Genomic DNA, 12,775 nt, shown 5'->3' on the forward strand with positions numbered 1-12,775 from the left:
AACAGTTTGTACGAGAGTCCGACGTGTGGGGGGGGGTCCCCCCCCCCCAACCCCTCTGATTCGGGGGGGGGCCCCCCCCGAACCCCCCGCCACCCGAGCCTCCGCCTAGGCTCGTACGCCCGGGAGGCCGTATCTCGGAGGCCTCTCGACCCACGGTCTCGGGGCTCCGATATGTCGCTCGGGAGGCGCCCCCGTACGCCCTCTCCGAGTCCGGAGTCCCCGCGACCTCCGCTTCCCTCGCGGGACCCCTGGACGTGATCCTCGGGCCCGGGCCTATTCGCGTGCGCCCGGGAGGCCGTATCTCGGAGGCCTCTCGACCCACGGTCGCGGGGCTCCGATATGTCGCTCGGGACGCGCCTTCGTACGCCCTCTCCGATCCCCGAGTCCCCGCGACCTCCGCTTCCCTCGCGGGACCCTCGGACGTGCTCCTCGGGCCCGGGCCTATCCGCGTACGCCCCGGGGGCCGTATCTCGGAGGCCGTCCGACCCGCGTCCGCGGGGCTCCGACATGTCGCTCGGGACGCGCCCCCGTACGCCCTCTCCGATTCCCGAATCCACGAGACCTGAGGTTCTCTCGCGGGACCCCCGGACGTGGTCCTCGGGCCCGTGCCTATCCGCGTACGCCCGGGAGGCCGTATCTCGGAGGCCGTACGACCCACGGCCGCGGGTCTCCGGTATGTCGTTCGGGACGCGCCCCCCTACGCCCTCTCCGATTCCCGAGTCCCCGCGACCTCCGCCTCCCTCGCGGGACCCCCGGACGTGCTTTTCGGGCCTAGGCCTACTCGCGTACGCCCCGGGGGCCGTATCTCGGAGGCCTCTCGACCCACGGACGCGGGGCTCGGATATGTCGCTCGGGTCGCGCCCCCGTACGACCCCTCCGATTTCGGTGGCGATACGACGACCTTTCGAAAACTGCCTTTTTTCACACTTTTCGACATACAGTCCTATGGCAAAAAGTCCTGGTTTTCAGCTCTCTCACACACACACACACACACTGCTCTGGCTGAGTGAAAGGTAAGACATATCCAACGGTTCATCTGGGAAAGCCCGAGTGGGGGGGGGGGGTACCCCCCTCGCCCCTAAAGACGACACCCACCCCCCCCATCCCGCCCCCCCCCCCCCCCCCCCCCCCCAACGAAGAAGCCTTCTCTGAGCGATCTCTCCACACGGGGTGCTCGTACCGGGCCCGTACTCGGTGGGGGCGCCCCCCCGGCCGCGCCCGGCCGCCCCCCCGAAGCCCCGCCCCCCCAGTGGGCGGGAACCGGAAGTAGACTCGGGGAGGTCCTAGAGACGCGGGACCGCCGCGGTCCGCCCCCCCCGCCCGCCCACGCCCCCCCGGACGGGCCTGGGGACGATCGGGCGAGTCTCGGGGAACGCGTCGCAGAAAGTCCTCGGGGGTCGCGGGGGGGGCCCCCCCCCGCCCCCCCCGACCCACCCACCGGGTCCCGGGGCCGTGGGACGACTCTTGCCGAAAATATTACCGGGTGGGCACGGGGACCCTTCGGCGCTCTGGCCACGCCCCCACGGACCCACCCACCGGGTCCCGGGGCCGTGGGACGACTCTTGCCGAAAATATTACCGGGTGGGCACGGGGACCCTTCGGCGCTCTGGCCACGCCCCCCCGGACCCACCCACCGGGTCCCGGGGCCGTCGGCCATGTGTCGAGGAAAATATGACCGAATGGGCACGGGGACGTTTCGGTACCCTGGCCACCGTCGAGTCGATTTCGTGGTGTGACTTAAGTTGGCATTGGCCCGAGACCGCGAAATTCTGCCCCCCGTCATGCAGTACAGGCCAACTTGGTCGGGGCCCGTTCGCTATACTAATGCATGGGAAAGTTAGGTTCGGCAAAAACGATCTTGGCCTATCCCACTTCGTGTCTCCGCCAATGGGAAAAAAGCCACATTGGTTAAACATCCCCTAACCCTAACCCTAATTACTCTAACCCCAACCTCAATAAACCTAATCTTAACCATCACCTAATCCCTAATTACTCTAACCCCAACCTCAATAAACCTAATCTTAACCATAACCTCATTTCTAATTATTCCAACCCCAACCTCAATAAGCCTAATCTTAACCATAACCTAATCCCTAATTATTCTAACCCCAACCTCAATAGACTCATCTCAACGATGACCTTACCCCAATTATTTACCATAACCCAACCCCTAATTACTCTAACCCTAAGCTTAATAAACCTAATTTCAACCCAATTCCCAATTATTCCCGTATCTCGGACGCCTTTAGGACCAGGGTCACGGGGCTCCGATATGTCGCTCGTGCCTACGCGCGGTCCGTCGTACTCTGGTCCGGTGGGCCTACGACATCCGGTTCCCTCGCGGGACCTCCGCACGTCGTCTGGGGCCTGACGACTACTCGCGTACGCGTCGGGGCCCGTGTCTCGGCCGCCTTTCGGACCACGGTGACGGGGCTCCGATATGTCGCTCGTGGCCGGGCCCCCTCCGACGTGCTCGGTTTCGGTGCGCCTACGTCCTACGGTTCCGCCGCGGGACCCCGAAACGTGGTTTTTTGGGCCTACTCGCGTACGCGTCGGGGGCCCGTATCTCGGCCGTCTTTCCACGCGGGACCGCGGGGCTCCGATATGTCGCTGGTAGGTTGGACCTGCACGCCCTGTGCGATTTTGGAGGTCCTACGACGTTTCTTCGAATTTTCCCGATTATTTGACTGAGTGTAGACTAGGGTCAGATCGGCCGCATTCTCTTAATCCGGGAACCTTGCACCATATGGTCGCTGCTTCCCGGCTTAAGGATCTGACCTCTGCAGGGCATGTTCGGAACTGCATCGACATTAAGAAAAGGAAATAAGAAACCCGATGAAACGGCACATTTTCCAGTGTTAGTGCACAGCTTGAAGTTTGTTCTTCTGACCAATCGTTGCTACATCTATGCTGTAGCAGCCTCAAGAGCTGAGAAATCCCATTTTGAATGAATTAAAAGTCAATCGGCGTCTATCCCAGTGGGTTCGGACACCAGCTCTGAATATCCTTCATGAACATAATATCATTGTATGTTGTGTTTGTCTGGATTGAGCTTTTTACATGAAATTATTTACACACTTTATGAACAGATTTTGGAAAGCTCTTTCACTTTGCATTGGAAACACTACATTTCAAGCCGACCACTTCTCCCTGCTCACAGCTGGAAACGCACCGCTCGTTTTTAACCCTCTGCTGCCATCTACTGGACGTTTTCGGTTACAACGTCCTCATGTACTTTTAGAAGTCATACAGCACCAGTTTGTAGGACTTTCAAGGTAGAATGAACCACCTCGTACCCCCCCCAACGACACCAGCTATCTTTTTTTGTACCCCCACTGCCTAATTACTTTTACTGGGCTCCAATCTTTAAGTCAGAAGAATGTCAACCGATTTTTGTACCTCATTACAAAACAAACCCCAAGCTAACCCCAGACTTACTGCAAGGTGGCACCTGCTGTTTAGGTTAGGAACTGCATCTAACCCCAAGCTAACCCCAGACTTACTGAAAGCTGGCACCTGCTGTTTAGGTTAGGAACTGCATCTAACCCCAAGCTAACCCCAGACTTACTGAAAGCTGGCACCTGCTGTTTAGGTTAGGAACTGCATCTAACCCCAAGCTAACCCCAGACTTACTGCAAGGTGGCACCTGCTGTTTAGGTTAGGAACTGCATCTAACCCCAAGCTAACCCCAGACTTACTGAAAGCTGGCACCTGCTGTTTAGGTTAGGAACTGCATCTAACCCCACATGAAATTAAGAAACCCAAATGAAAGGGCACATTTTCTGCATAATTGCACAGCTTGTAACCCTTGTAACCAATCATGGCTACATCTCTGTAGCAAGCTTTAGGAGCTGAGAAATCGATCCAAGTTTGAATTAGGGCCTGTTTATGTAGCTGCAGACAGTTCTCTTGTCCTTTATGTTCCACGTTTCCTTAATCTTAACCATCACCTAATCCCTAATTACTCTAACCCCAACCTCAATAAACCTAATCTTAACCATCACCTAATCCCTAATTACTCTAACCCCAACCTCAATAAACCTAATCTTAACCATAACCTCATTCCTAATTATTCCAACCCCAACCTCAATAAGCCTAATCTTAACCATAACCGAATCCCTAATTACTCTAACCCCAACCTCAATAGACTCATCTCAACGATGACCTTACCCCAATTATTTACCATGACCCAACCCCTAATTACTCTAACCCTAAGCTTAATAAACCTAATTTCAACCCAATTCCCAATTATTCCAACCCCAACCACAATAAACTCCATTTCAACCATAACCCAACTCCCAATTATTCTAACCCTAATCCTAATAAACCTTCCAACTAGAACGCTAACCTTCATTTACACTGTCCCCAATCACAATAAATGAAATTTCAATTATAGTTCAGTCCATAATTATATCAACTCTAACCTTAATAAACCTAATTACAACTTCAACCCAATTTCCAAGTACTTTAAATTCAATACACTGAAGCTCTACTACAACCTAATCTTTGATCATCCTAGCCCTGACCCCAAATAAACTGAATTTTAACCGCAATCTAATCACCCATCATCCTAACCCCAATTTAGATTAAAACTAGACTGACTACAACCCACCCTACCTACAATTAATTCAACTTCGACCTCAATAGATATATTTCTAACCCTGACCTACCTTAACCACCTTGACCATAAATTATACAATATAATTGATTGACCTAAAACATAATTTAAAATGGAAACCCCCAAAATAAATCGATATCCTATGTAATATTAATGAAATAAAAAAGGAATAAGGAAAAAAAGGTTATACCACAAGAGGGACACCTGAGGGCGCCACAGTCAACATGAAGTCCTCGAGGATGTTTGGGTATGGATATGGACGTTTGTGTAATATTTTTTGCCACAAGCAAACCAAGAATACACACCGTAGAGAAGTTTAAAGAGCCAAGCGCGCTGAGAACACGACGGTAAACACTTTACAACATGTGTACATAACTAAACATATACTAACACCTAACTACCAGTTTATTAACAATGAATTAATACATCGACTGATAGTGAGTGCATCATGAATTATTGATGAATTAATGATATGTATACATTAACAAATTAATGAGTGACATATGAATAGACTAGGGTTAAATTGGGCCTATTCGGTGCGTACTCTCTCTTAAGCTGGGAAGCCTCGACTTCCCGGCTTGACGGAATCCTAAGGCACCGCTCATTTTTGATCCTCTGCTGCCATCTTTTGGAATAGTCATGCCACATCACTTAGTATGATTTCAGGTTTTTCAACAGCTCGTATTCCAAAAAATACCAAACCTTGGCTACCTGATAAGTCAGAAGAATGTCAACCGAACTGTTCACATCTTGTTCAATCGATTCAGGTACTTTACTGTTCTGTTCCTTTATTTTTTATTGTTATTTTTTAACATTACACACACTGCCAATTGCCTGTGTGTGTGTGTGTGTGTGTGTGTGTGTGTGTGTCTGTGTCTGTGTCTGTGTGTGTGTGTGTGTGTGTGTGTGTCCACGTACTCGGCCCATGAATCTCATTCTGATACCAGGGGTTACCATTCGTGTTCTTGAACGATTATTGCATTTTTGTGCTTATCATATGTTTTGTTTTGTTTTTTTTGTGTGTGTGTTGTGTGTCATAGGTTCGTGGTCTCGTGGATGTGTGGGTCGTGTGCTGCCCACCTCGGCCACGGACGGATCTTCTGCTCCAAGTCTGACTCGGATCATGTCCTGCTGAAATAAATAAATAAAAGGTAGGCAAATAGTTAGACATACACATGGATTGATGGATGCTTTACTGATCCCCAAGGAAATAAAAGTCCCTGTGGTACAATACAACACACATCATTGACATTACAAACCAGCAAAAAGGACATGTTTGAGTTTCAACCAATGGGATTCCAAACATTTGCATACGGCCAATAGGAGAGCAGACATTTGCATACTGCTACCTCCAGCCAATAGGAGAGCAAAGATTAGCATACGTCTCATTTCAATGCCACTAATTTGAATGCCGCCTCTGGTTTTAACTCTTAACCTAACCCTAACCCTAACCCTAACCCTAACCCTAACCCTAACCCTAACCCTAACCCTAAACCCTAAACCCTAACCACACGGATGGATAGATAACGTAGATGGATGGATGAATAGACAGATAACATGGATGGATAGACAGATAGATAACGTAGATGGATGGATAGAAAGATAGATAACGTAGATGGATGGATGAATAGACAGATAGATAACGTGGATGGATGGATAGACAGATAGATAACGTGGATGAATGAATGAATAAGACAGATAGATAACATGGATGAATGAATGAACAGACAGATAGATAACATGGATGAATGGATGAAGACAGATAGATAACGTGGATGGATGGACAGATAGATTTACATTTTCAGCATTTAGCAGAAGCTCTTATCCAGAGCGACTTACAGAAGTGCTTCTATAGTGAACATTTCATTTCTCAAGTTTAGGAAAAGTCAAAGAACACAAATCTGCTAAAACCTGTTAGAACCAAAGTGCCTTTTTTTTTTTTTAATGGAAAAGAATGGAACAAAATGTTAGTAAATAAGTACAAGTCAGCCTAAGTGTTTAGTAAAAAGGTGATGAAGGTTTTTAATCGTTTTTTAAGCAGCAAGAGACTCAGATGTGACATGAAGTTCATTCCACCACTTCGGCGCTAGAACAGAGAACAGCCTTGATGCTTGTCTTCCTTTAGTCCTGGATGGGGGCTCAAGTCGAGCGAGACTAGAGGCTCGGAGGTTGCGTGGTACAGAGCGGGGTTTGATTAGGCCACGAAGGTAGCTTGGGGCTGGTCCATTTTTGGCTTTGTAGGCGAGCGTCAGTGTTTTAAACTGAATGCGTGCAGCTACAGGAAGCCAGTGAAGAGAACGTAGCAGTGGGGTGATGATGAGGCAGCAGTGGGGTGATGATGTGGCAGCAGTGGGGTGATGTGGCAGTGTTTGGGTTGGTTAAAAACCAGACGTGCAGCTGCATTTTGAATTAGCTGTAAGGGTTTAATCGTGGACATGGGAGCTCCAGCCAGAAGGGAGTTGCAGTAGTCCAACCGTGAGATTACAAGTGATTGCACCAGAATCTGGGTAGCTTCCCTGGAGAGAAATGGACGAATCTTCCTGATGTTGTACAGGAGGAACCGACACGCTCTTGTCATGTTGGCTATATGAGGAGAGAATGTCAGCTGGTTATCAAGGACAACACCAAGACTTCTTACCTCATCAGATGACAGAGACAGAGAGAGAAGGACACAAAGTGATGGTCAGAGAGGTGGAGTGGGGTGACTGTGAGGTCCAGAACAGAAGCTGGACGGCTGAAGACCAGGTCCAGAAGATTGCCTCCTTTGTGTGTCGGAGGGCTGTGGTTAAAGAGGAGGTCGAAAGATGAAAGAAGAGGAAGAAGACAGGAGGACTGAAGTGTAGGGAGATTAAAGTCACCAAGAAGAAACAGAGGAGTTCCATCTGAAGGGAAGAAACTCAGAAGAACATCCAGCTCTTCTATGAAGTCTCCCAGTGTGCCAGGTGGTCTGTAGATGACAATGATATGAAGAGTAATCGGAAAAGTAACAGTAATAGCATGAAATTCAAAAGATGAAATGTTAAGGTGAGAAACATTCACAGTAGTGAATTGCCATTTCCTGGTCAGGAGCAAACCTGTACCACCACCCCTACCAGATCCTCTCGGTGTATGAGAGAAGGTGTAGGCAGAGGATAAGGCTGCTGGTGTTGCTGAGTTCTTGGTGGTGATCCATGTCTCAGTCAGTGCCAGGAAGTCAAGGCTGTGAGAAAGTGCAAAAGCTGAGATAAAGTCAGCTTTCTGGACGGCTGATTGACAGTTCCAGACCCCACCTACCACCACTGTTTGAGACAGTGTTGCAACAGTTGGGGGTAGATGAGGTTGCTGGCGTTGCTGCTCCTGTAATGTGCCCTCTGATGTCTGCAGGGTCTGTGAGATATAAGCACAGGAATAATTGAGTAGCACATGCTGAGAAAAAGTTTGATAGATTAAACAATGTCAGAGACTGATAGCGTACTTACCCAAGTTAGTTTAGATTAGTAGAAAAAACCTAGTGATAGAGAAGAGATTTAATTTTATACTAAGCTTAGCCCTGCCCCTCAATTCACACCTAGGCCTCCAACAATAGGCACCTGAAGCCACTTTAACCAATCAGCAAAACACAGATTAATGCATCAACAGACTATTTAACAATAGTTAAATGCTACTTAAATGCTACTTCAATTCTAGCAATGTTAATAATCAAAGTTACAAAGATAGAGTCTAGAAAAAGTTACAGCAAAAAATAGACACTTTAACCAGAAGCTTACCTTACCCAGGAATACAAATGAACACTATAAAAGTTACAAGCACAGATAGATACCATGGATGGATGAATGGATAAATAGACAGATAGATAACATGGATGGATAAATAGACAGATAGATAACATGGATGGATAAATAGACAGATAGATAACATGGATGGATAAATAGACAGATAGATAACATGGATGGATGAATAGACAGATAGATAACATGGATGGATAAATAGACAGATAGATAACATGGATGGATGGATGGATGAATAGTCAGATAGATAACATGGATGGATGGATGGATGAATAGACAGATAGATAACATGGATGGATGGATGGATGAATAGACAGATAGATAACATGGATGGATAAATAGACAGATAGATAACATGGATGGATAAATAGACAGATAGATAACATGGATGGATGGATGGATGAATAGACAGATAGATAACATGGATGGATGGATGGATAAATAGACAGATAGATAACATGGATGGATGGATGGATGGATGAATAGACAGATAGATAACATGGATGGATGGATGGATGAATAGACAGATAGATAACATGGATGGATGGATGGATGAATAGACAGATAGATAACATGGATGGATGGATGGATGAAGTACACGTATACCTTCGGACACTGAAGATGACTGACGTGACTTTCGTTTTTTTTTTTGTGCATTTCCCTTTTGATCTTCAGACTCGTTCGTTACTGTCTGAAGGTACTTTCTCTGAAAAACAGAGTGTGGTGGGGCAGCATTATTTATTAATGACCGTTTTCCCCAAAAAAAACCCAAAGTGGCTGTGGCCAAATAAGGTGGATAGTAGGGCTGGGAACAGTCTACAACCATCACTGGGGATATATTTTCCTTGGCTAACAGTTAAAATTGACTGAATTTAAGTAGGAGAGAAGTACATGGTATGAAAAATCTGTTAAAAAGCGACTGCTGTGTAAAGAGTGAGAGCTACTATAGTAAAAATGTATCTATTTAGTAATTTTATTAAAGATGACGTATCAGTGGGTTTTTTTGCTGTGTGAAGTTAGAAAGGGGTAGTGGTAGCATTAGGTAAAGATGGGAAGAATATAATTGGTAAAGAAGGGGCCTCACTGGTATCTCTGGATGTTGAAGGAGACTGACCGGTCATGATTAGTTGTTCTGTCTCATCCTCATTCTCACTTTCAGACAGATCACTCTCAAAGTTCACCTTCTCTGAAAATACAGCAAACAAATCCAATTCTTTACCCACATGTGCATACACTGACTGATAATTAAGCAATAGAACACAAGAGGGAGTGTGGACTAGATAGTGAATTAGACAATTGGTTATGTTCCCTATACAGTGCGATAGATTGTATATCCGATCACGGATTTAAAACGTGATCGGGAGCTGTGTCGCCTGTGTGCACGTTTGTGTGTGAAGTATTATTGGAAAGAAATACAGGAGATAAACTGTTCAGTAGAGCTTTGTTTTATTGCCCACACATGCGTATACGGCATCAAGCATAACTCCGTATTCTGTGTTAACCCTTTAACGTCTTAAAGGCATATTACAACAGTGTGCATGCAGCTTGTCGTTACTGGCAACGCGTCAGCGGAGTAATACCGTTGTGGTGTGAAAAGCCCGTGCTGTTATCACGAATATCAGCACGGTTAGAACGCTTCTCAACCAATCAGATTGTAAGGTCGGAACTACCTGTTGTATAAACATTTATATCCACCAATAAGGTTTGCTTACCGTTAGGTTCGATGTTTATATCTTCAAGGTTTCTGCGCTTGAACTCTGAAATCCATCCCTGCTCCAAGGCCATGAGCACTTTGCTGATTTTTGCCAGCTGTAACGTTCCTTCTGGTAGCCGGTAAAATTTCCGATGAACCCTAATATCGTGATCGAGGAAATCAGCTAACTGATCCATCTCTGTATCTTTGAGATTAAGGACCTTCGATAAGGTGGACACGTGTTTTCGTAGTCTGGTAGAGGAGTAGTCTTGGGATGTTTTGCTCCACACTGACTGGCAAATAATCGAACACCGTCTGATCCTCTGAAATAGGTCTCTGCTCCAGGCCTTGCAAACATGAACTGATTTTCATCCATTACTCCACATGCTTGTCGATTTTTCACAAGCAGCTCCATCGACGTTAGCATCTCTGGAGTGAGGAGAATGGGTACCTTTCTGTCACGCTTTCCTCGGATTTCGATACGTTGGAAATGCTCACACAGCCTCTTCTCCACTTCAGATAATGCATCAGCAACATCAGAATGTACATTCGAGGTGTCTCTGAGAACATATGAAGGTGTCTGTCTTATTTTAGACACTTCTCCTGCCCTTCTTCGATTGAACAGTATAACTTCACACAAAGTGACTTGCAAGATTTGACCAGTTCTTCTGGTTATTTTCCAATGTGAGTTTGTCTTGATAATCTTTTCTTTTTTCATCAAGATGTAAATGCATTTTTTTTTTTTACATCTTCAGTGAATGGAAGAAGCTCTGGTCTGTTCCTCTTTGACTCATGAATAGTTTTCAGAGCACAGGACGACACACTTTCATTCGACTTTGTGTCAGAGGTGCTTGAATTTTTTTACACTCTGTACAACCCCATCCTCTTCTGCAATCATTGCTTCACATTGTACAATGTTAGCCATCTTTTTAAGGCTGTGGCCCAACTTCAGCGCTAGAGATGGAACTTTAAAAGCATGATCATCCTCCTTAAATCCACAGGTATCTTTCACAGCCTGGATCACATGGTTGAAGTTTCAAGGACTAAAAAAATCTTCAATCCTTTGTAAGTTCCCTGCTTTTCTTGCATGAAACAGCAACCTTGCCGCTTTTCGCATTTTCTGCCTTATGTACTCGTGCTTGGTCCTGTCACTACCCATTTTGTTGTAGAGGTGTTTAAGGATGCATGTGTCACTCTTTACAGTCAGTGTCACTTCATCTTGGTGCATGTCACTAATTAGTTTCCACATTTTTCAGTTCACACCCTCAGGTACTGGTTGTGCATAAGCACAGAGTGCTGGAGCTCTTGATTTACTAGGTTTTGTTGTACTGCACTTCTTGGCCAGTTTACATCTTGACATGTGCCTCCACAGGGCTTTTCGTCGGAAAAGTCCTTGGCAGTTTACACAGTGCATGTAGTCCTTCACATCTGCGTCGGAAGATGTAATAGTAGTCTGTTGACGTGGGACCAGAACTCCTTTTCCAGCCTTAAGAACGTTAGCGTTGTGGACACGGTTCCCTTTATTGCGTAAAAGATCTAAGTGAATCCTTCTTTCTTCAGATCCTTTATTAAAACTCAGAGCTTTAGCCACATCCAGCTCGTTTTTATGAATTCGCTTTAAGTGTCCTGCCATCTTACAGAAAGGTTTTGAGCAATACAAGCAATATTGCTTTTTGTTGTATATCCTCCCTCCATGTACAGTCTTCTTCAGTTTCATGACTGTGATTTCACTACTGCCATCACCATCTGAGTTTGGCATGTCTTCATTTACAGTTGAGGAAGATAAGCAGGTTTTGTTTTTAGCTTTGCGTTTGGTGTGTGTGATGTCACATCACCACATGACTGTGTAGAGGATAAAGTCTCAGTTCTCCTCCTTTTAGGAGAAGGGATCGTTTCACTTCCTTCTGAACTAGACTCAGATGTGTCAGGGTTATACTCACTTTCACTGTTTTCAGCACTGATGATTGAGGCGTCAGAGGTGTAGCCGAGTAATTCTTTTGTCAACTAGAAATGAAACATTAACGACAGCTTTAATGTGTCGGTTTTTAAAACAATTAATGACATTAAGATAATTGATTTAAGACTACCAATGGAACTGGCTAAAATGAGCCCCTTTGATAGACTGACAATGTTCATTACAAAAAAAAAAAACATTAAGACAAAATGTGCACTACAGAAGCACCCAATTCACAGAATAGTTTAATTAATCTGAATGGAACTTCATTGAAAATAAAGTTTGACCAGTGTGAGCTGTATAGGTTTGAACATATTTTAACTTCAGAGTTAATGTAACTTGTGTAAAATGTGTATAAGCATGTTTCATAATTAAGCTTGATTGGTTCTATATTTCTAAACATTTTTAAAAGGAGGTCTGATTGGCATAAACTTTTAGGACACCGAAACAGGAAGTGGATCAGAGTTAACTGTAGTTTTAAATGGTTTGATCAATGAGATCTGTTTACATTTTGTATGTTTCAAAAGAAAACTGATTGGTATAAACTAGAGATGCATGAGTACCGATACTAGTATCGGGTATTTGCCCGATACCGCGCTCATTAACTCGTACTCGTTCTCGCAAACGAGGCTCCGATACTAAACATCCGATACGTGTGCCTAGTGCACGTTGCTGCGTTAATGCAGGGATTTTTAACCTGTGGGGCGCGAGTGCCTGACCGGGGGGCGTGACATTACGAGATT

The 12,775-nt window shown here is 46.0% G+C and overlaps 1 long non-coding RNA gene across 4 annotated transcripts; it reads right to left on the reverse strand.

Annotated features, from left to right (window-relative positions):
* Nucleotides 1-5,610: 5,610 nt before the first annotated feature.
* LOC134306671 (uncharacterized) lies at nt 5,611-10,735 on the reverse strand. Of its 4 annotated transcripts, XR_010009392.1 has the most exons (5): nt 10,098-10,735; nt 9,470-9,571; nt 8,992-9,091; nt 8,077-8,105; nt 7,925-7,984 (listed from the first exon to the last, which is right to left on the reverse strand). It is a non-coding gene; the product is annotated as an uncharacterized LOC134306671 (long non-coding RNA). The 4 variants fall into 4 exon arrangements; XR_010009391.1 differs by lacking the exons at nt 7,925-7,984; nt 8,077-8,105 and adding an exon at nt 5,611-5,749; XR_010009393.1 differs by lacking the exons at nt 7,925-7,984; nt 8,077-8,105; nt 8,992-9,091 and adding an exon at nt 5,611-5,746.
* Nucleotides 10,736-12,775: the final 2,040 nt, after the last annotated feature.

Source organism: Trichomycterus rosablanca, unplaced genomic scaffold (assembly GCF_030014385.1).
Source record: "Trichomycterus rosablanca isolate fTriRos1 unplaced genomic scaffold, fTriRos1.hap1 scaffold_205, whole genome shotgun sequence".
NCBI classification, from domain to species: domain Eukaryota; kingdom Metazoa; phylum Chordata; class Actinopteri; order Siluriformes; family Trichomycteridae; genus Trichomycterus; species Trichomycterus rosablanca.